The following is a 23,868-nucleotide window of genomic DNA, read 5'->3' on the forward strand; positions in this document are numbered from 1 at the left end:
CAGAAGTACCCTAAGTAACTCCTCGCTAACCCCTGGCCCAGGCGTGTCTCTCCCGGGGCCCGAGGGGGGCCCAGCAGGGAGGTGGCTGAACTGGTCCCTACTTAGGAAGACAGAGGCAAAGAAATCGTTAAATATGTTAGCTTTGTCATCTGGCGTGACGACTAAGTTGCCCATCGTGTCCTGCAGGGGCCCCACATTACCCGGGACCCTCTTTTTACCCCCTATGTATTTGAAGAAGGACTTCTTATTGTCCTTAATCTGGGAAGCTAGTCCTATTTCAGTTCTGTGCTGTGACAAAGCAGCTTCAGTGGCACTTCATTGGGTTGTAGACTCTTGGGCCATTGTGGCAGGGCACCAGTGGTACCTTCTACTTCAAGGGCTAGATCGAACACTCAGCAGGTGTTTGATTATGGTGGCCATTTTAGAACTCTGTCCACCTATATAAACAAGAGCAGTTTACTGCTGGGAGCCAGGCAAGAAACATTTCCTGGCTGAGCTGCTGCATGGGAACATCTTGCAGGTAGGAGCAGGAAGCTCTGGTCCTAGGCATGACCTAAAACTGCACCCTGCTAGGAGTGGGTGGTTTGGTGGAGCTCCCAGTGGCATGGGAACCCCAGGAAAATGCCAAGCCAGTTACCATCCCAGTGAAAAGTGGGTAGAGGTGCCTTAACCCTAGCCCTCACCTTTGGGTGGGTTATATGATCTACCTAATCCAGAGAAGGCCAGGTAAGCTTCTTGAAGTGCCTGAGCCTGCTGTGGTGAATGACCCCATGAGGCCAGGCATGCTTTGTGAAGCACCTGAGTCAGGAATGGGGTACCCTGATCCCTGAGCGTGGGCAGGAGGCTTAGACCTAACCTGAGGAACCTGACTGGCCAATGCTGGAGCCAGGACCCAGATAGGGGTCAAAAGGGCAAAGGGCCCACCGCAAGGGATGCCCATATAGAGCAGAGAAGCTCGGCATCCAGGCCTGAGCAGAGAAGCTCAGGGGCCTGAGATGGGGTCAGGGCTTAAAGGGAAGTTGAAGGTCCCAGGGAAGGGGCTACAGCTAATGGGTGAAGGGGATGGTTGAGTTGACTGCCTGAGATGCCATCTGTGAGGCTTGGGCTGTGGTGTAGGGGTGGAATGGAGCCACGGATAACCCCTGCAATACCGGGGTGTATAATGGGCAGCCTCCTGCCTAATTATTACATCAATATTATTACATCAAGGCATGGCAGAAGAGATAGGTGGCTGACCCATAGGGGGCAGGACAATGCTTGCACAGGGCATGAAAGCTTGCCCCTGTCACAGCCATGTCTCAGTAATAGTAATGTCAACACTAGAGGAGATGACTTATTCAAGAGCATCGTCAATGCTATATTTTATTAGGCATCAAAGAGGAACTGACAGCAGAAGTAAGACATGATGATCAATGCCAGCCTAGTACCTTGCTGTGATAAAATTGCATACTTTTATTCCATATTCATTGTCCTCCATTGAAATTATGCATTCTTCTCAGAATAGCATTTTCCTTATGATTGCTTATATAAAATCAGTCTATATTTTAAGGAAAATAACACTTCCCTCCAGCCTAGGATTCAAATGCTTGTGAACAAATGTTAAAAGAAGTATTTTATTAAAACTGATCTGCCGAAAACAATGATTTTTTATTTCTCTGTTGAAGGCGTATTTGAGCCAAAGAGCCAAATTCTGCCAAATACATCCTCTTTCCATGGTCTGTGACTTTTACACAGGCACATCCCCTTTGCCTAGTCAACTTAGTTGGTGGGGCTGAAACTAAGGAAAGATCTTGATCCAGAAAGTAAACAGGCACCTGGAGGTATTGCTAACCAGGAGTAGCAAGTAAGTATAATATGTGGGAAACCATGGAAACTGCATACAGATTAGGCTGCAGCAGAATTTGGGGTACTGTGTATGGAATAGAGTGTGTCTCTTGTAGTCATTGCAGCTGGTTTCTGATACTTTGGGGAAGGAGCATGACCTGGGAATAGTCCTGAAAAACTGCAAGCTCCTCTTTGCTTTTAATTAAAGAGTGTGTTAAAGAGGACACCCCAGGCATTTCTCCTAAAGAACCTTAATCCTTTATTGGATGGCCCTTTACAGCCATTGCTGTTCCACTTTGAGTTGTAATTGTTGGTGGCCTTTTTCTGGCATGGTCAAGCTTGTTACCTGTCTATCCCTGCAGGACTGCAAGTCTATACCCCACTCTTTCCTCATGAGCGGCTAGCTGCCACATACAAGATCAGAGCAGCAGGCATCACAGAAGGGGGGAGCATTGCAGAAGGCAAGGCACAACAGTGTGACACTAACCTTTTATGTTAGATTGTACCTCTTCACAGGCCAAATCTGGCCTGCAAGCCATAGGTTACCAACTTCTAGTTTAAGGTACAATCACAAGATATTTGCAGGTCCCTTTCTTGTCAGCCCTAGTAAAATACACTTGCACTTTTTCTAACAAGCTGAATGGTTATTCATATCCACTGCCCTTAAGACCTACCATCTGAAACATCTTTAGTGCTTGCCTGCAAATCATGGTATATTTGCTGTGCTTTTAGTATCTAGAGGTGGTATATATTATAGCCCTAAGCAACTGTAATAATTACACTTCTAAAAGTATGAATTACCCATGTGGAAAATATATGTATGGGCTGTTGTTGAGTCATAAAGTATGTGTGTTTATTTGTGAACTGTGGCCTGAAGCAGCTGTCCATATGTCATATGTTTATGATGTCTCTATGTGAGGGGCTAAAGAGTAATGCCACCGGATGTTTTTACTGTGTGGGTACAGATCAGTTTCTAGTTTACACCTTACATTTGTGCTGTTTTGGGAGGGTTTGCTGCCATAGTCATGCAACACCTTGGCTAAAATATTATAGTTCTATAGACATGAGTGATTGGTGCTACCTTAGTCATGTGCCCCCCCAGCAATCAGTCAGTGACTGGGGGCATCCCCCTGTGGCCAATCATGCCAACTGGGGGGGGTGTCCCAGGAAGCGGCTGCAGCGCCCCTGAAAGTGGCTGCTGCACCCTCACTCCCTGGCCAGTGTTTGCAGGGGGCACACAAGCATTCCCGCCTGCCCCCCCACCCATTGCCTCAGTGCAAAGTGCGGCATGACAGGGGCACCGGCACTCTCAGGGGATGCATGTGCACCCTCTACACATCACCACAGTTGAAGAGTAGTGTGCTTCCTGAATAGGGCCAAAGAATTTTTGTTTCACCTGGTACTGCTGCTGCCAGTTGTGATAATGCTCAGAAACCTGCTGAGAGCTAATGTAAACATCTAATGGAGTAAGTAGTGAAGATCATTCTAAGGTGCTATCACTAGGTCAAATTCTTTTCTGAAGTCAGTGTGGGTTGCACTCACATATTAGAGTAGTATTTGGGCTGTCTTCTTTGTCAAAAGAGTCTAAGTTTGATTTAATAGAATTTTTAGATTGGGCAAGGAACTATCTCAGTTCTGTTTGACTTCACTGTCTCTTTGGTAAATCTTGTGATTCTTTAACATTACATCATGTATGAATAAAAAAGATATAGGGCCAGTTTTCAGATCCTGGCTCTCATTTTTAAGACAGTTTTCTTCTGATGTTTATCGCTTAACATAAGTGCCCTTGTAAACTGTGGGCACAAATGACTGACACAACAAAGGCTGCATATACACATACACTTTACTGCAGAGTAGGCTAATTGGCTGAAGAGTAAAATGTCATCATTTACATGTGCAATGACATTAGACCACAGTAAACTAATTAACACCACTGCAAGATAGTACTGTTGGAGACACTACTTCCTTATGGCAGAGTAATGAACTGTGATTAGATGCACAAGTAGACTCTGATGGCAGGCATAAATTGTAGCCCAGCCAGCAGAGGGCCAAACTCCTACTTGCCTCCTAGCCACACAGCTCCGCACTTTCAGCAGCCTTGTGCCCCAGCCAGACCCTCTGCTACCCATTGCTACTACCTGGAGCCTGGGACACAGCAGGCCAGGAGCAGTCCTGGCATAAAATGCTGTGCCCTGGCTCAAATTGCAGCTGTCCCAGGCTTATGTGTAGATGCTTTGCACAGGAATAGTTTACTCCAACTCAAACTACTCTAGAGTTTATTACTTCAAATTAATTGCACATGTAGATATACCTGCTGATTACACACTTAGTACTGGAGCCAGGACAGCAAACTGACTCAGGAAGATGGCTTTGCTTGCTGACGTAATACTTCTAGTTGTATCCCACAGGAATTAAAGAATTTGCCAACTTGCGGGAAATAGTGGGATGGTGGGTAAACTTTCAGTAATGACATACTGAATCCTGAATTTCTGATGACCTCTAGAATTTTCATTGATTGTAATTCTTTGGTGGCTTCATGTCACTTTCTGTCTTATGCCTATCATTGTGATAACTGTGGGTATACTTTGGTATCCTGGGTGCTGTAGAAACATTTCAAACGTTATGTTAGACCAGGCAGGAATTTAGAGTGTAGTTGTAGCAATACATAACATTCACCTGGCTGCAGATGCACATGACCCACAAACTAAAGGAGCATTTTCAGGAGGAGAGAAAATTATCCTATTTATTTTTAAGTCAATAAGGTACAATTTTTCAAATGTTATTCTATTCTCAGTGCTTAAGGCATTATAACTCTGGGCACCCCTACACATGCTCTGAGGTGTAAGGGGCACTTTAATTAGAGTAGCTCTTGGGAGCTGCTCTAATTAAAGTGCCCACAGCATCTCATGTACTCAGCATTCTCCCTTTCAAAATGGTAGGGGGGTACTTTAACTAAAGCTCATTCAATGTGGGGACACTGAATACACAGGATGCCGAGGCTCCTACAGCATCATAATTACCATGCTCCAGCACACTTGATTAATCAAGTCTGGTCTGATGTGTTCTAATTGAAACACATCAGAGCAGGTACTGGGCATGTGCCTTCCATGTCTTACTATATGGCCATGGTCATGGTTTTTGTCTTTGCCATGATATATGCAGCAGCTTTAGCAATACCAAGTTACGTTTTTGATTTTTTTCCCCCTTTTAAAACAATTTGAAGGAAGATGTGTTTACTTGAAAGAGAAATAAAGTTATGCCAAGTACCATGTAATATACTTGTGCCACTATATTGAAGATGCGTGTTCTTGCCTTTAATTGTAATACTTGATGTAGCAGACAGCAGAAATTTTAATACAAAATTTGAATTAATGCAAATCAATACTTGAATTAATTTAGGTAGAAGAGCACATATCATTACAGTAAGTTTAAGGTTAACCTGTTGCTTTGTACATTTTTACAATACACTGACTTTTATTGTATTGACTTGAATACAAAATGAAGTTACTTGCCCCTCCCACATCAACATGGGGAAAAAAGTTCCTCATCTTAGATTTGCATACAAGGAAACCTCATTAAATACATTGTCTATTATTAAATGGTTGCCAAAAGCAGCATGTGCTCAGTTATGAAAACCAACTATGAAGTTGACTAAATGCAGCCAACACTAAGCATGACTATAAAACACATGGCTCATATTAGGCAAGGGTAGTTATTTTGTCAGAAGGGAACAAGTACCAGAGCTGGGGGTACCACAATAAAACGGCCAGCACTTGAAGGGGCCAGAGGTAACTGTAACACCCTTCCCTGGTGCCAAAATGCTGGGTTTTGTTTTTTTGGGGGTTTTTTGGCTTAAGGCTAAATTAGTTCTGAATTCCAAATCAACTGAACCAAACTCTGGGAGGGAAGAGACACCAGGCAAGTCTCTTCCCTCCCAGACCCACCAGTAACCTACCAAAAGGAAAAATTAGTGCAGTCCATCTGAATAAGATATATGGTAGCACCCATTGCATGCAGTCTCCCACGGCATTAGATTTTTTTCAAGTCATAGTAAGCCACTACACATTTAGACTTCCTCTTCTCTTTCACAGGTGAGCTGTGCCTTTCTTTCCCATTCCCATAGATTCCTGTTTCTTCACCATTTTAAATGTCTGGCAAACATTGCCAAATGGGCTCTGAAACAGTTCACCCAGAATCCCTCTGTCATCCCTCAGCCTGTTGCATATGATTAGTCTGGCCCTGTCCTCCATGAGGTACAGCTGGACCAGGTTGCCCTGTGCCTCATCTGCCTGTAAGCTTTTGGAGGATCCAAGGACTCTTGACAAGAAAAATTCTGGATGAACTAAGTTTATGGGTACCTGTAGTAATTTCCCTATATGCAAATTACTATAGGTATATTTAATTCAAAGTTAGTGGATGCATCTACATGTGCATATTAATGTACAACAATAAACTCTGGTACATATTGCACCAGATTCTATTGCTCCCAGGCACTGTGTTTACATGTATGCCCAGGACTGCAGTGCATTGAGTTGAGTTGAAGCAACCAACAGCTAGCAAAGGGATCTGGGGGTCAGCCTTCTAGCTCAGGGCTGCTCTGACCTGGCTCAACTTGATGTAGAGGGGCTGGCTCAGGCACAAAGGTGCTACAGTGCAGGGCTAACTGGCAGGCAGCCCCCACACTGAAGCACGCTTGTGCCCTAGCCAGCATCATCAGCATCTATACATGCAATGCTGTATTTGTATTTATGGCGTTAATTAGTTTCCTGTGGCCTAACAGGACTGCATGTGTAGATGCTGAGATGTTTACTGGAAATCTAATTAGGCAACACTGCAGCAAATGTCTTATGTAGATATGCCCAGAGTTTTCAGATTTTCTCCTCATTTCCATGTACTCAGGGACAGCAGGGTCTGACAATAAGGAGGTGCAGAAGGGGCTACAGGAGGAAGAAGTCAGGGAGCAGAGAGCAAGGGGCAACTTGATCCCAAAGATTTATTTTCCCTGCTTTAGCAGTGGGAGCGGGACACCTCCAATAGTTAGATTCTGTACCTGGAAAATTATAACACATTTATAAATGTTCTGTATGTAGAATCTAATTACTGGGGGCATCATCTTATATTTGAATAAATAAGGTAAATCATAATAGGCACAAAGGTCATTTCATGAAATTATTCTCTCCAGTAATAGACTTTCAAGTGGTTCTATTTTTGCTTCAGTAGCTTTTGAAAAGGAATGGTTCATAGATAATTTGGAATGGGCTTCCAAGAGAGGTAGTACTATCATGTAACTTGGAGGTCTTCAAGAGGAGGCTTGATAGTCACCTGGCTGGGGTCATCTGACCTTGGTCCGCTTTCCTGCCAGGGGCAGGGGTTCAGAAACAATGATCCATTGTGGTCCCTTCCGACTCTACACTCTATGAATCTATGAATTCATAGATGCTAGGGTCAGGAGGGACCTCAAGATCATTGAGTCCAACCCCCTGCCTGGGCAGAAAAGGGTGCTGGAGTCAGATGACCCCAGCCAGATGCCTATCCAGCCTTCTCTTAAAGACCCCCAAGGTAGGGGAGAGCACCACCTCCCTTGGAAGCCCATTCCAAATTTTGGCTAGCCTCACCATGAAGAAGTTTTTCCTGATGTCTAGCCTAAATCTGCTCTGTCAGTTTGTGACCATTGTTCCTTGTTACTGCAAGAGGTGCCCTGGTGAACAGAGCATCTCCGATCCCTTGCTGCCTTCCCCTAATGAATTTGTAGGTGGCCTTCTCTTGTGGAGGCTGAAGCGGTCCAGGTCCCTCAGTCTCTCCTCATAGGGCTTGGCCTGTAAACCTTTAACCATACAAGTGGCCCTCCTCTGGACCCTCTTGAGGCTACCCACATTCTTCCTAAAGTATGGCGTCCAAAACTGGACACAGTAACTGCGGTCTAACCAATGCTGCATAGAGGGGAAGTATCACCTCCTTGGTTCTATTTTTCATGCATATACTGATGCATGATAAAGTGTGGTTAGCTTTGCTGATGATTTCGTCACACTGATGACTCATGTTCATCTTGGAGTCCATTATGACTCCAAGATCCCTTTCCACTTCTGTGCTGCTGAGAGGGTCATTTCATAGCCAGTATGTGTGTGTCCCAGGGGGACACAAATAGAGGTCCTGGAAACCCCTCTTATGGCGGAACCCGAGGCTGGGATGAGCTCCCACAAGAAGAAAACCAAAAGCCCTAAGGAGGGGGCTTACTTACTTTCAACAGGAAAAGCCATGCTGTGCTAAGAGCTGCCAGCACAGTTCATCAGCCACTTTTATTTGTGGCTGGAAAGTGGTGCCAGCAGATAACATCATAAAAAACCACCACCCAGCAGATTTAAAAGCTGTCAGCGGGGAAATGGGGGCAGCAGCTAAGCCTGGGACAGGAGGTGAAGCTGCTCCCCAGGCTACTGGGTTACAGAAGCAACAGATCGGCGGAGGACTGGACAGGGACACACCAAAGGGGTCCTGGTTCCCCTGAAGGATAAATGCCCAGCTCAGCAGGGAAGCCAGACCAAGGGATGGTGTCAAGGGATCCCAACTGTAGCAGGGCACTAAGGTGCCTGCTACTTGAAAAACAGGTGGGCTCAGGTGCTGGTTGTTAGGGGCAACCAGGAGGAGCTAAGGGGCCCACACCTGGTGAGTCTGAAAGGGGCAGGGCTGACTACTATAAGACCCAGATGGGAGGTGGTGAATGCTCTCTCTCTCTCTCTCTGCTGGCAGATAGGAAAAAGGAGTACTGCCTGAAGGTGGGAAAGAGAATAAGGCCTGAATGTACCAGCTGCGGGTTACATGGGTGAGAGGTGGTGTGGTTGCAGGATGTTTAGCCAGGAGGTTTAAATTTGCGTTATAGCCCAGAGGCTTGTGTTATTGTCTTCTTGTTGTTGTTAGACCGGAGGACTGGGTGAGGCTAATAAGGGTTGGAGGAGGCCTCATAGGGGCTCCACAGTAGCGTAGGGACCCCAGTGCCAGAAAGGGCACAACATTCAGGGGTGCACTGACCTCAGCCCTGAGAAGGGGAGCAGAGGATTGGAAGTGGGCAAGGTAAGGCTGAGGCTGCCTGAGCCCTAAGGCGAGAAGCCCCAGTGTGGGGAGTTGTGAGAAGCCCCAAAAAGGAGATGAGCCAGAGAGCGCCAGTGGGGTGCGGAAAGGGAAATCAACCAAACAACGTCTGGTACATCTGTGAGGCTTGGGGCGTGGTACAGGGGTGGCTGGAGCCACGCATAGCCCATAAGGCTAGGGTGCACTGAGTCACCCAAGATAGAACTAAGACTGGGATACATCAGGGCACCATGTCAGAGAGGACTAAGGGCAGCCTCCCTTAAACTGTTAACATCAAAGATGTGGCAGGCAAGATTGTGAGGGTGCTTTTAATATCACCTTCGCACAGTAGGGGGCACTAGGGGAGTTCACAGCCACCCTTAGGATGGCACACAGCTACGCCAATGACTACAGATGCTGGAGCCGTGGATGGGGTGGGCTGAAGCCTGAACCCTTGCTGTTCTTTTTCTTTCTCTCTTTTTTTTTTTGGTTTTACATTAGTACCCTGAAGGGCACCCGGAGCCTGAACAGGGGAAGACATCCCCAATTGACCCAGAGGGTCATGAACATGCGCAGAGGCAGCCCTATCAAATGGGACATCCCAAAGGTAAGGCCCAAGCAGAAGTTTGGACGAGACTGGTCCCACACTGTAGGTACCTGGGGCAAAGAAAAACACCGAGGGTTGGGCCAAAAGCAGGCAAGAGCAGGAGTGAACATCAAAGAGACAAGCTGGCGATCCATCACCTGATTGTCCTGAAGGTTGGTGTATGGCTGGGGTGTAGAGGAAGTGGAGCCCCAAAAACACCCGCAAGGGGCAGCGCCCGGTCTGTGAGGTTCCGTGAGGGAGAGTCCCACTACTGAAAGGAAGATCAAATTATGGCAGATGAGTGTCGGGGCCTCCCTCGGGATTGAACACAGCCAAACATCTAAGTCTTGGGGACATGCCCCAAGGTCTGAACTGGGCGTGCACTCTAAGGCTGCTAGAGAGTGCCTGTACCAGACCAGGCAGGTGCAGTGTGCTGGATATTTTTACACCCTAGGTGCAGCACTCTGCAATTGTCCTTGTTGTACTGCATCCTATTGTGTTCTGCCCACTTTTCCAACCTGTCCAGGTCTGCCTGCAATTGTTCCCTACTCTCTGGAGTGTTCACTTCACCCCACAATTTAGTATCATGCACAAACTTGGACAGAGTACACTTCAAGCCCAGATCCAAGTCACTGATGAAGACATTGAAGACTACAGGCCCAAGGACCGAGCCCTGTGGGACCCCACTACCCACCTCCTTCAGGTTGATACCAACCGATCTACTACCATCCTCTGGGTGCAACCCCCAAGCCATTTTACCGCCCACCGGACCACGTAAACATCTAAGTCACAGCCTCTTAATTTATTTGTAAGAATGGGGTGAGATACCATAGCAAAGGCCTTCCTAAAATCCAGGAAAACAACATCCACCTCTACTCCTGTGTCTAAGCGTTTTGTCACCTGGTCATAAAATGAAACCAGATTAGTCAGGCATGACATACCTGCTATGAACCCATGCTGGTTGCCCTGCTGCATTATTTTTCCTGCTGGACTCCCACAGATATGATCAGTGTTCTTTGTAAGGTGCACATGTACGTAGCCGCGCACAATTAAAAATCTTGCCGCGCATGAACTTTTTCATGCCGCGCACCCACCCAGAGAGGAACTGGGTGCAGAGCACAGCGGAGGCACTGGGGCTGGCATGGGACACTTAGGAAAGCTCCTCACTGCAGGGCAGGCAGCAGCTCCTCCCTCATACGGGGGTGGCTGCTGGCATGGGCATGAGAAGGCACATGGCATCAGGGCTGGAGAGTGGAGCAGTTCCCCAGAGCTGGCAGAGCCCACGGAGTACTGCTCACTAGCTACTAATGGAAAAACATTGAGCTTTGCAGTAAGCTGTTAGGGAAACAGAAGCCCTTAATCTAAAAGTTCTACACCAGGTACTAGAATTGCTTTTTATATTTTAAAAAAAATCTGTATTTAAATTCAGAACTGAAGTGAGTCCAAGTAGAATATTAAAAACAACACTTGGTATTTTTTCCTCTTATAAACAAAACAAAAATAGTTCTCTTATTATTTGCACTGCAGAGCACTGTACTTAAATCAGCATTTATGTTGGAGAGTGCTTAAAAATAAATCAGACCACTTAATGGAACAGATAAAAGTTTAGTTGTTGTTTATATTTTTTAGTCTTGACAAAAAATAATTCTCTTCAAAATCATTGTCTGTTCTTCACATCCCAGATTCTCTTAGGCACTTTACCCCATTATAGGGGGAGGAGGTAAGAGGGAAGACAGTGTGCCATAGCAAGGTGGGGGCAAGCAGGATGACTGGCCTGGGTGCTGAAGCGAAGAGGCGCTAACAGGTGCTGCTCAGCCAGTTTGGGGCATGGGATGGAGCTGTGAGCAGCTTATTTGGGGGCCATGGGGATGTGGGGAGGGTGGCTCCTGTCTCTCCATGCACGGACAAGCATGGGGGGACCTGCTTCTCTGGGTCTGAAGCGGCATACTCACGGACCACTACTCCTTAGAGGGAACATTGGATATGATCCTTAATAATCTTTTCAAAAACTTTTCCAAGGGTGGAGGTAAGACTGACTTGCCTACAATTACTCAAATCCTTCTTCCACCCCTTCTTGAAAATAGGGACCACACTGGCCCTTTTCCGGTCCTCCAGGACCTGACCCAAGCACCATGAGCGCTCCATCAGCTGTGCCAGTGTTCTCCCTTACAAAGTCTCCCCTGTATAGGAATGCTTTCCTCCTTTCCTATTTTTTTCTTTTTCAATTAATGTTTGAAGTGATGCTGCTAACCTGTGTCAGATGTTAAACAGATGTGTAAGCACTGTTGACATGTTTCTGATCCAGCTATGCAAGTCCATCTAAGAATAAATTGTGTGATACCTCTGCCTCCAGTCAAGAGCCTTCTGGGAGCAGGGATTGCAGTTGTGCTAATTTGGTTGAGGAATTAATATTCAGTAATTAATATTAAACTCATTTTTCCTTTTACATTAAAAAAATGGTTTAGATATCTAGCACCTTGCACCTCCAGAACGGAGAATACCATTTTATTATCTCAAATCTCTAGGCCCTTGGAATGTGCATTTCCTTGTAGAAACTCAAGTTGGATAAATAATGGTACTACCATCAAGGTCCACTTTTGGTCCCTTTCCTGCTGGGAAATGGGTGATATTTAGGAATGAGTAAGTGATTGCATGACACTCAGAAGATTCTGGGATGAGGTTAAATATTAGGTCAGCACTGGGCTGCTAGTTTTGATCAGGGGCAGGGTGGGGAGTGAAAAACCAACTTGTTCATTATTGTATGCTCAGAAATGTTAAATACAGGCAGAGTTTTAGATGGGTACTCTTTGATTACAGAGTAGTATGATTCCATGAAAAGTATGAATTTAGACAACGTGAAAGAAACATATCTAATAGCTTTATTTTAAAAATATATGGCAGCTTCTTGAAACAGCTCAGAGGTACAGAATATTAGAAGTAATTATGTTAGACATATATACAAGTAAACATGCGCTGATGAAATCTGTGGAATAAAGAACAGAACAGTGATGATATACTGCGCAAGGTAAAATATAAGAGAACAATGCAGAGCCAGCTTCTGACACTAATTATCTCCTTTTACTTGTATTTTAAATATACATGTGTAAAGAATCAAGTCTATTTTATTTTTTTTCAAAATTATAGTTTGGCACTTTCAAAAAAAACATGAGAGCAGGGCACCCAACATCCACCAAAAGCCAAATAGAGTTCCAGGGCCTAATGCCTTTCTGCCATTTTGAAAATCCCAGCCATACTCACTACCAACAGCTAATTGTGGTTTCATTTGTTTCAGTTCTGTACTGCAGTGGAGGAAATGCAGATTTAGGAAAAAACCCTCAACTTAAAGGACCTTCTCATTCTATTGCATCTCAAAAACAAAATGCAAAATATTTTCTAACTGCAAAATTAATGTGGTAGTTTTTGTCAGTCAGGTGAGGCAAAAAACTCCTGACAGCAAAGTAAGAATGTTATGCTTTGTATGTCAGTAATTGAAATGGAAAAAAACTTTTGATTTTTCAGCTGTAAATAATTAAAAGTTAGGAATAGAATGCATATGCATATATATGTACCTTATAACTGCAAAGTCCTATTTTGTGCAATGAAAAGCTGCTGATCCAAGCTGTACTGAACAGATTCACTGGACTAGATTTAATTCAGCACAGGGAACAGATGCTGAACAACAAAAAGGTATGACATAGGAAACAGACAGAATGGGCAGTTAAACAAGGCAGAGGTGAGGCAGTGTGAGGCATTTTATTTGGACAGTCTTGGGCACACATGTCCTAAATGTAAGTGTTGAATAATCCTTGATGTGGAAGGGTTTTACAGAGCCTGACAGTACATACCATCCTGAAGCAAAATAATGTTACTTTCTTTTGATAGTGTCTGTCTGCCTCATCTGAGTCTTTTTCCACTTCATAAAGAGCATTCATCTCCATGGCAGTCAGTGGCACAGTTCCAGTTATTCACTCAGAACCACAAGCAGTGTCTGCTTCTTTAAAATCACTTCCACATCAAGCAACATTCACCTAGTGACTACTGTTCAGAACCTCCTTTCCAATATTTCCCCCTTTGTCTTGGAGGTGTGCTTTCACTTCCTTGTTTATGTTGTATATATACACAAAAATGTATATTTGTTTATATTATATATATGCAAAATGGCCTCGCATGCCATGCTCAGCACGTGTGCCAGGGGTTGCCAACCCCTGATCTAGACCATGCCATGACAAGAAATGTAAAACCTGCCAACATATCTCCACTACCCGCACAATAACTACACCTCACAACAGAACCATCACCCTTCCTTGATCTTATACCTGCACCTCCAGAAATATATTATATCTCATCCAGTGCACTTACTGCCCTGATGAAAAATAAGTAGGAGAAATTAAACAACAACTGCATAGCAGACTGAACACACGCTGAAAATCTATCCCAGATAGAAATACCCAATTACCTGTGGGTGCACATTTCTCATGAGATAATCACTCTTGGGCCAATATCTCAGTTCTAAACCTTGAAGAGAATTTACAAAATACCTTTCACAGAGAAGCCTATGAACTTCATTCCATCAGCCTACTGGATACATAAAAGCATGGACTAAATATAGACATTGGATTTATGGCACATTATAACCTGCCTACCATATAATACACCAAGTACACTCTCTGTAATTTATCAGCTACATTTTTTTTTCCAGGTCACCATTTCCTTCCTTCTCCCCCACACCTCTCTCTCACCCATTGTCTCTCACACCCTCTGACCCTCACTGCTACACATTTGCAATTTCACTGACCTGCATTCTTGCAAACTGGCTTTTATCTGATTCAGAAAGAGCACAAAACAACTGTAGATGCTCCCTCTGCCTGAAGAAGGGTGTTTTTACCCAAAAGCTTGCAAAGAAGAATTTTTCCAACTATTTTAGTTGGTCTAATAAAAAGTATATTGGATTTACCCAAATAACCTTGTCTGCCTATGTCCTTAAACCAACACAGCTACAATCAACACCCCTTCTACTATTCTTAGTATGTCAAAACCAATACAGCTCCAGGAGAATGAAATGGAGTTTTGTTCATCTTATTTCTCATGTGAAAAATTGCTTACTAACTTCCAATCAGTTACATCTGCACACTGTCCTGAAAGCACTGGGATTTCTCAGGTGTCTGTAAGGAACATAGTTGGAATACATTGTCATTACACAGGCAATGAAAACAGTAAAGCTGCAAAAGTGTGTAGCTGGATTTGCCTAACAAACCTGATTTCCTTCAGCAGCAAGGTGATGGGCCTTGTGGATGGGGGGACTTTAATAAAGATTTTGATATGGTCTCCCACAATATTCTTATAAATAAACTAAGGAAATGTGGTCTTGATTAAACTAGTATATATTGATGCATAACCATTGAATAATTGTGCTCAAAGTGTAGTCATCTATGCCTCAACTTTAAACTGGGAGAAAGTATGAGATGGATTTGCTCAGAGAGGTTGGGATCAGTGGTCCCCTTAACAGAGCTGAGTGGAATACCATCTCCCAGATCTTGGTGGTCCTTGAGACCACTGAGACCCTCAGCATGGACAATGCCCTCCTTAGCTAGGTGATCCCCATAGTGAGGGAACTTCAGAGACAAATGGAAAGCTTCCAGGGGGTCAGTGTTTCTGGCTGGGGCAAGCTGCTGTCACCAAATGTCCAAGCACTGGTGAGGCAGCTGAAGGAGGGCATCAGGAAATGGCTTGATCCTTTACAGTCCAATACGGTCCACATGCTGGCGACCATATGTGACTCAAAGGTGAAGGGCAGAGTATGCAGCAGCCAAAGTCTAGATCAGTAAAGGCAGGTGCTGGTGAAGAGAGTCAGGGAGGCAGAATGGTGGAGGCAGGGGACATGGAAGAGGGGGACCCACTGTCCCATGCTAGCATGCCATCCACCAGCAAGTCTCCTCCTCCACAACAGGTGCTGCCAATGTGGGCCAAGGGCATGGCTTCCATGGTGGGGTTCAGAAGCACCAGACCACACCATCAGTCAGGTAGCACTCAGACCTTGGTGGATACCTACCTTGCCAAAGGTGTGCAGCCGCTGCTGTGAGACCCCTTGGCTGACTGGGCAAGCTGCAGCTAAATGTGGCCAAATCTGGCCACAGTTGCCCGGGAACACCTGTCCTGTCCACCGACCAGTGTTCTAAGTGAGAGGGTGTTCAGCACTGATGAGAATGTGGTGACACCCCACCACACCTGCTTGGATCCTGGTTTGGTGGAGCACCTGGTATTCCTAAAGGTAAACCTCCCACTGCTGGGGTTCCCCAAGCTTCAGGTGCAGATGGAGTGAATGCCACCCTCCTCACCCCATCCACACCTATTCCTTTTTTAATTTTTTAAAAGCCATTTAATGCCCCGCACTCAAAGCTGGTAGGGGCACTCACTGCATCACCAGTCAGCAGGGGAAGAACATGTCCCTGCTGAACTTCTGTGCCAGGATGAACTTGGAGGTATCATCTGGGGCTTTGGGATAGGAGGCGGCCCCAGGTCCTGGGCATGACCACTAAAACTGCAGTTTACCAGGGTCAGGGAGGACTGGTGGGACTGTTGGCAGTCCCAGGAAGTGCCAGGACCAAGGATCCTCCTGGTGAAAGGTGGGTAGGAAGTGCCAAAACTTACAGCTATCACACACATGCACACAGTCTTGGTTGTGGAAAGCCCAGACCCATCATGTCTTTGACAGGCCTGAGGTTTTCTGCTTGCAGTGGAGTTGTGAGGCTCCAGGTGAGCTCAGCTTAGCTGCCTGGGATGCCATCTTTTGGGCTGAAAAACCCTTTGTCAGACTGAAGAAGCACATGCAGTTGGCATGTGTGTGTGTGCTGTTCTTGGATGGAAAGAATAAAGAAACCAGAGGCTACCATGCAATGCAGGCAAGAAAGCCAGTCAGTGAAAATGGAAATGGAGGCATCAGGGGCTTAGGGACAGGATGAGGTGGGGTTGGGGGGAAGGAGGATGTAGCAGTGCCAGTAAAAGTGGAGAGGTACCTGGGGAGTCAGATATCCAGCAGGTTGTAGCAAGTCAGAATTCCAATTTCTATATTGAGTCCATGGGTTTCTGTACCTACTACCTAGGAGGCTGATGAAGTGAAGTTCATAGGCCTGGCTGTGAAAATTTGTTTGTAAATTCCCTTTCAGGATCAGGCCTGGGAGACTGGAGACAGAATTTTTTTTTTGTGAGAAATATGCCCCCACAGGTAGTTGGGTATTTCTGGTGTGCAGTTTGTGGAGGAACTGGAGATTGTTGGCAGGTTTTGTGTTTTGAGCTGTAGGAGGTTGGCTTCTGGTGATGAGGTTAGGTTAGCAAAGTTCAGTGCTTGTCTGAATTATTAACAAACAACTTTTCAGAGCCCGGCCCATGAACTTCATTTTATCAGCCTCCTAGATACAGAAACCCATGGACTCAATATAGAAATTGGAATTCTGACATGCTAAAACCTGCCAGACATCTGACTCCCCAGGTACTTCTCCACTTTTACCTGTGCTGCTACATCCTCCTTTCCCCCTACCCCCCAGCCTGTCCTTCATGCCCTGATGCCTCTATTTCCATTTTCACTGACTGGTTTTCTTGCCTGTATTGCATGTCAGACTCATGCTTCTTTACTATTCCTTCCATCCAGGAACAGCGCACACACAGAACAACTGCAGGTGCTTCCTCAGCCTGACAAAGGGTTTTTCAACCCGAAAGTTTGCTAAGATATATTTCTGTAACTATTCAGTTGGTCTGCTAGAAGGTACCAGATTGACCCAAAGGACCTTGTCTGCCAGTGCCATGTCCTTAGACCAACACCCCTAGTACCTGTCCCCAGTCAGCTGACCAGAAGGATGCAGGGCCCTGGGGACATCTAAGGCCCAGGCGTGGGGCTGGCAGGGAGAGTTCTCTGGCAGCTGCTGGAGAAGAAGCTCCTGCAGGAAAGGACAGTGACAGTCTAGTCTGTGACAGTTTGGCTGCCTGAGATGCTACTCATGCTACTGTACTGCTTACTAAGTTATTACCTGTTGTCATTAAAAGTGATGGACTGGACTAAGGCTGTAGGGGAGGAGGAGACCTCATTGGGGCACACTACTGTGTTGTGTAGAGGCCCCAGTGCCAGTGAGGGTGCACCTTAACACACACACACATACAGTCACACAGTAAGGGTGCACCTTAACACACGTGCTGGAGAAGAAGCTCCTGCAGGAGAGGAAAGACAGGCTCTGTGACAGTTTGGCTGCCCGAGATGCTGCTGGTGCTACTGTGCTGCTCACTAAGCTATCCTATTTAAAGTGGTGGAGTGGACTGAAGCTGTGGAGCACACTACCATGTCATGTAGAGGCCCCAGCGCTAGCGGGGGCATGTCTTAACACACACACAGTGTCATGAGTTTTGCTTGTCAGCAGCCTGAGGTGCAGTTTCCCAGAAACACCTGCACCTATCTCCTTGAAAGCTGGGAGGCCCGATGCCCTCAGCAGTGCTGACTGTGCCTGCAGTTTTCACCCTGCTGTGCCTTAACACACACACACACACACACACACACACACACACACACACACACACGCACAAAATAAGAGTTTTGCTTTCAAGACTTTGAGGTACAGTTTCCTAGAAACCCCTGCATCTATACCCTTGAATCCTGGCAAGCTTCATGGCCTCAGAAGGAGCTAGCATTCCTGCAAGTTTCATCTGAATCAGGCATGAAATGACAAAGTTATAGGCAGTTTTGTGCTCCCTCATTATAGCCTATGGGTAAAACATTGAAACAGTGTCAAACAGCGAAACAGTTTCAATGAAACGAAACAGAACAGTGATTTCAAAGCAAAACAAAACTTGAAACAAAACACTGTCTCATTGAAATGTCGAAACAGAAGTCGAAATGGAACAGTGCTGTTTCGCACAACCTTACTGTGCACCTGTCTGGCAAAGGTCATCCCATACACATCTTGTTGACACTGCTGAACGCAATCATGCATATCATAACTGGAACCCTCCTCTCAGCTCCACCCACCCAGGCTTACTCTCCTTGTAAATATCACTCCCCCATACATCTGTCAACTGATGATGACCCAAAAGTTGGTTGAAACTATCCGTACTGCACCTTACCTACCACTCTATGATGACCTGCTCAATTCATCCAAGGCCTGCCTTTCTTCATGATGCCTCTTATGGAGCAACCTCCCTAACCATGATCTGTCTGCAGATACCCTCTGGATCAAAGAATGGGAATCACGGGAAGTCACAAATAAGTTCCTCGTGACAAACCCCACTCATCAACCCTGGCTTTGAACTATCACAGAGAAAGTGGTCATTGCTAAACAGGTTCAGGACAGCCAAGATCCCTGCGCAGCCAACCTTCACTGCTGGGGGCTCAATGCTAATCCATTATGCACTTGTTGAGAGACACAAACAATGCCACACATCACCAAGGAGTGTCCCCTCAACAAAGTAAAAGGTGAATTAATAACCTTGAACTCAGCTAATAAGGAGGCTGTTGCTTGGCTTTGCAGATTTGCATTTGTTAAATAATAAATAAAAAGGACTGGACTAGATTACTTAGAGAGATAGTAGAAGTCCCATCATTTGATGTTTTTAAATGAAGTTAAGACAGATTTTCAGTTGGTTTAGGCAGAGCTGATTCTGCTTTTTGCAGGGACTGGCCTGCTAAAATCCCTTCCATCTCTTTCTCCTATGATTCTCAGCTCACATCTTGTAGGTATTCAATTTATCTGCATCTGGTTTAAGACACTTAGGTGAGGTGAAGTTAAAGTTGGATTCAGGTCTCATGTCCCTCACTTTTAAATTTTCTGACTCACATTGTATTTTGCCTATGCTTTTGTATCAGAGAAACTTATAAAAAATGTTTACACTAAGAAAATAGCAGCATTGGAGCCATTCCAGATTCTTTAGGACATTAAATATTAGGTTTAAAAAAGACAAGAAAAATATTGTTAACTTGTGAAGTAGTTCAATTTTTTTTTATTGGCTGTGTGGCACTTTTGCAAAAGTTTCTAATTAGGGAGAATCTCCTTCCATGAATAATTAACCTGAGAAATAAATAAATGTATACTGTAGGCAATTTTTTTTATAAACATGCATTATGTAATTGATAGACTATTGGTCTCTTGTGTAAGCACAGGATGTAATTAAGACTTATATTTCCTGCAATAAAAATTTTTGACAATATATATTAAAAATGAGTAATATACACACTCATGCTTGCACTGGCATGCAAGCACGCTTTCTCTCTCTCACACACACGCACACTACGTACTATTGAAAATGTATTAGGTCAGTTTCTTTTCTTAATTTATGAGTTACCAATGGAGACCTGGCTCTTTTATTAAGGTATAGTTGGATAAATTCATTTAATTAACAATGTTTATAGCACTGAAGAGGTTATAGTGCAAAATGATTAATTTATATCAGCAACTTCCCTTTTTCCCACTAGGTGAGCCAAGATTCTTTTTTCAAGCTCTCTAAAGATAAACATATTCTTTTGCATGCTAGACTTCAGCCCTGGATAAAATTATATTTACTAATAAACCCAGTGGAAAACAGGTTTAGAATAAAAGTGCTGACACAACCTTAACCATCAGGACACAATTATTTTAGCTGCAATTCTGTTCTAATCCCAAAACAATAACAAAGGAAATTGTCGTGTCAGACAAATTCTGCCTCTCCTTTGTCTCATCAAGGCCCCGGGTATAAGCCGTTTTATCTGACTTCCCCCTCCTTTAGAATTTTGATGTTAGAAAAATGATCTGATTTATCAAAAGGAGACTGGAAAATATAGAAGAGAAAACTTCTAGTAGAAAAAAATTGGTTACTTAGAAGCCAATAGAAGTGGAGTTGGTAAGTTTTAAGGGAATTATGTAAAACATGCCCTGTAATTTATTTTGCTGGGTTTTTTCCTTGTAAAGAAAGTATTATAAATTTCAAAAGGTAGCATGGAAAATTATATAAAATTATTTTTCTGTGTGCACAAATATAAACAGTTTATTGCATCTCAAGTCATTGAGAGTCTTATTTTTTAAAGATTTACAGAGGCAGGTGCTTGTATAATTTTACCTGGCCACACAGGCAGAACAAAGCAGTAATTGAAATAGATGCTTTTGGAGTGCAGAATATTTTCTGTGACAAAGACAATACGAAGGTCTATGTCATTCTGCAAAAGGGTGAGTGACAGAGATACAACTTACTGTTCTGGTCATACACTGAGGAAGCAAATGATGTAGTGTTAATAAAACAATATTTTTAGAGTACTTATAGTTTTATAGTTTGTAGGGTCGGAAGGGACCTGAGCAGATCATCGAGTCCGACCCCCTGCCATGGCAGGAAAGAGTACAGGGGTCAAATGACCCCAGCAAGGTGTACATCTAGCCTCCTCTTAAAGACCCCCAGGGTCTTCTCTTGGAAGTTGGTTCCAGATCCTAGCTGTCCTGACCGTGAAGTAGTGCCTCCTGATGTCTAGTCTGAATCCACCCTCTGCCAGCTTGTGACTGTTATTTCTAGTCACTCCTGGTAGTGCTCGGGGGAACAGTGACTCCCCCAATGCCTGCTGATCCCCTCTGACTAGTTTATAACAGGCCACTAGATCACCCCTCAGCCTTCTCTTGTGGAGGCTGAACAGGTTCAGGTCCCTGAGCCTCTTCTCATAGGGCTTGCCTGCTGCCCCCTGATCATGTGAGTAGTGAAAAAAGGGGTAAGTATTGCTAAAAAGAGAATGAAGGAGAAGCCTAAGACACTTAATTCAGCGTTGGGGAAAGGTAAAGTGTAAGAGGATGACAAGTTAGAATTTTCCTGGATCAAAGACTCAGTGGCATAACTATCACATGTGAGACTAACGTAAGTTCAGCACTGAGCCCGGCAATAGGACAACTTGTAGACTTGTGAGACTGAAGTGTCTTGTTGCAGAAGCTCCACATTTTTCAGGACAATTTTGCTTTTGTTTATTCATGTTGTTAATTTCTAACAGAAATTTCCTGGGAAAAAAAAATGCCTCCTCCCCCCAAAACAACCATGTGCTCCAACTACTCCCAAGAAAAATTTTCTTTTTTTTTCCCCCCCCCAAATCTGTGCTCCCTTAACTACTATTCTCTAGCTTTCTAGGGCCCTGATTCTTCAAACATTTTTCACAAAAATAAATGTGCATATAAGTAGTTTTATTTAAATGCATTGACTAGTTTACACAAAAAGTTACATATGTGCAACAACTTATAGAAACTTGAGACCTTATTTCTTATACCAGGTACAACACAATGGCATTTCAAACCTTAATTCAGTAAAGTATTTCCATAAACTTTAGTTGAATCTGAATTAGCATCTAAGTACCTCCCTTGCACTTGGAGTGGCATGATACTGCTCGATTTTGTTTCTAGTCCAATCTCTTCTTCAGTGTTCAGGCCCTATTACCAAGACAGAGTGTATTCTCTTAGCACAGAACCTGATTTTACCACCTAGCTTTAATTTCTGACAGTAGTAGCATAATATGCTGTTACCCGTGCCGTTCTATTTAATACTAAAAAATATTTTGCTTCTGTTTGGAACTATTACCTGTACTATAAGTTTAAATAGTACTAAAAAAAACCTTGAAAATGATTTCATAGAACACCATGAATGCCATGAAATACCTGTATTTCCTGACCTCCTATATTCACATTTTTGTTACATACTATCATTCATTTTCTTAACACACTAATATTCTGAGAATCAACCCTGTCCCATCATTTCCAAGAGAACTGATAAGTGGTTCCAGCAGAGCATGCTGCATCAGTAGCAGTGGGTATGTGTGTAAGTGCTGATTTAAGGTGCATTAGTCATTTTTAAGGTGCATTAAGAGCATGGGTCTACCTGTGTGCACCCTTAATGCACCTGAAAAATAGCGATTTTAGGCACCGGTACCTGTCAGTGTGCCAACTGACTTGGGACTAAATTGACCGAAGTGGCAGGAGGGTTCCTGTCAAAGCACAAGGGAAGCCCGCCATTGCTGGTCTTGCTTCACTGCTGCCCGCATGAGTGGGAGCTGCTACAGCAACTATAGGCAGAACTGGAGCCACTTGCCCTCCTCCAGCTGCCCACTGCATGACCTGAACAGAGCTGCATATCCCTGCCACAGCTCAGCCCCAGCCATAGCTGGAGGTGCAGGGTGGTGTGTGGTGCCCCAGCTGCTGCCCATGTTTCAGGCTAGTGGCACCGCCCTGCTCCATGCTGGGACTCCCATGCCACACCAGGCAGCCTGTCCATGGCCTCCCTGCTCCCCCAAAGCAGAGTCTCCTGGCCATACCTGGCCAGGCCAACTGTCACAGCATGGGAGCCCCAGCCTGGAGTGGGGGGTGCCACTGGCATCCCCTTCACCTCCCTCCAGCACTTGCTCCCAAAGCTAACAGGCACAGGCCCCTAGTGGCCTAGCAATGCAGCTCCCCACTACCCGCAAAGGATCTCCCCCACCCCCTTCCCCTCCTGGTGTTCTGTGCAGGTGGGACCCACTGGCAACAGCACTGAGGTGGGCTTGCCAGCAGCACCGAGTGCTGCCTTAAACCTCTCCTGACTCTCCACATCCCCATTACTCAGACTCCTTCCCCCAGTGCTGGCTGACACCTGCAGGCAGACAGACTCCCACACACACCCGTACGCATCCCTTCCACACAATTACACACATGCACATGTACACATACCACCCCCACAACAGTCCCCAAGCCCTGGCCCTCCAACCCCCCTGTCCCATAGACTTACCTGCATCCAGCTGCTGAGGTTACTCCCACCACCTTGCCTGGTTGGATTGCCAGCCATGTGTATGTGCACACACATACATGTTGCCTCTTGCCTCCAGTTGCACTCCTCTTGCTCTCCTGAGCCCCAAGCAGCTCCTTGTAGGCTGGAACACTGCCAGCCGGGACAGGGAAACCTACCATTTCCTGTTTCAAAGGGGGAAATCTGTGATCTCCTTTAAAGGGAAAACCCACATTTTTCTATAGGGAATGAAAAAAACAGATCACTGGTCATAACCACTATTGTAATGGAAGCAAAAAAATAATAGAACTCAAGAATCTCTGGCAGTGAGCCATGTGATCAGCCTCCTTGTTTCTTAAATTTAGAAGGAAAATAAATTAGCGGATATGTACAGTGCTTGTTCTTTCAAAAGGGTGAGTTACAAGCTTGAAGAGATCTTGGGAATGGTGAATCTAACAGCAATGGTAGCTACCACTGGGTGGGAGAGAATAATATCCAGATTCCTTGCATCAGAACTAACAGAGGTTTACGTTTCAACTCCAAAAGGTAGTACAGGTTTCTCTCACTTTATGCTGTACATGTGTTCTTGGAAAACAGTACATAACTTGAATTCGCAAAAAGGGAATCCACCTTACAATGTAACAAATAGAGATACATTCCAAGAC

The 23,868-nt window shown here is 44.8% G+C and overlaps 1 long non-coding RNA gene across 1 annotated transcript; it reads left to right on the top strand.

Moving 5' to 3' along the window:
• The first annotated feature begins 3,363 nt into the window (after positions 1 to 3,363).
• LOC109313560 lies at positions 3,364 to 23,862 on the top strand. Its single transcript, XR_002102085.1, has 3 exons — positions 3,364 to 3,374; positions 5,071 to 5,077; positions 23,754 to 23,862. It is a non-coding gene; the product is annotated as an uncharacterized LOC109313560 (long non-coding RNA).
• Positions 23,863 to 23,868: the final 6 nt, after the last annotated feature.

Source organism: Crocodylus porosus, unplaced genomic scaffold, assembly GCF_001723895.1.
Source record: "Crocodylus porosus isolate Cpor-Errol unplaced genomic scaffold, CroPor_comp1, whole genome shotgun sequence".
In the NCBI taxonomy this organism is placed as follows: domain Eukaryota; kingdom Metazoa; phylum Chordata; order Crocodylia; family Crocodylidae; genus Crocodylus; species Crocodylus porosus.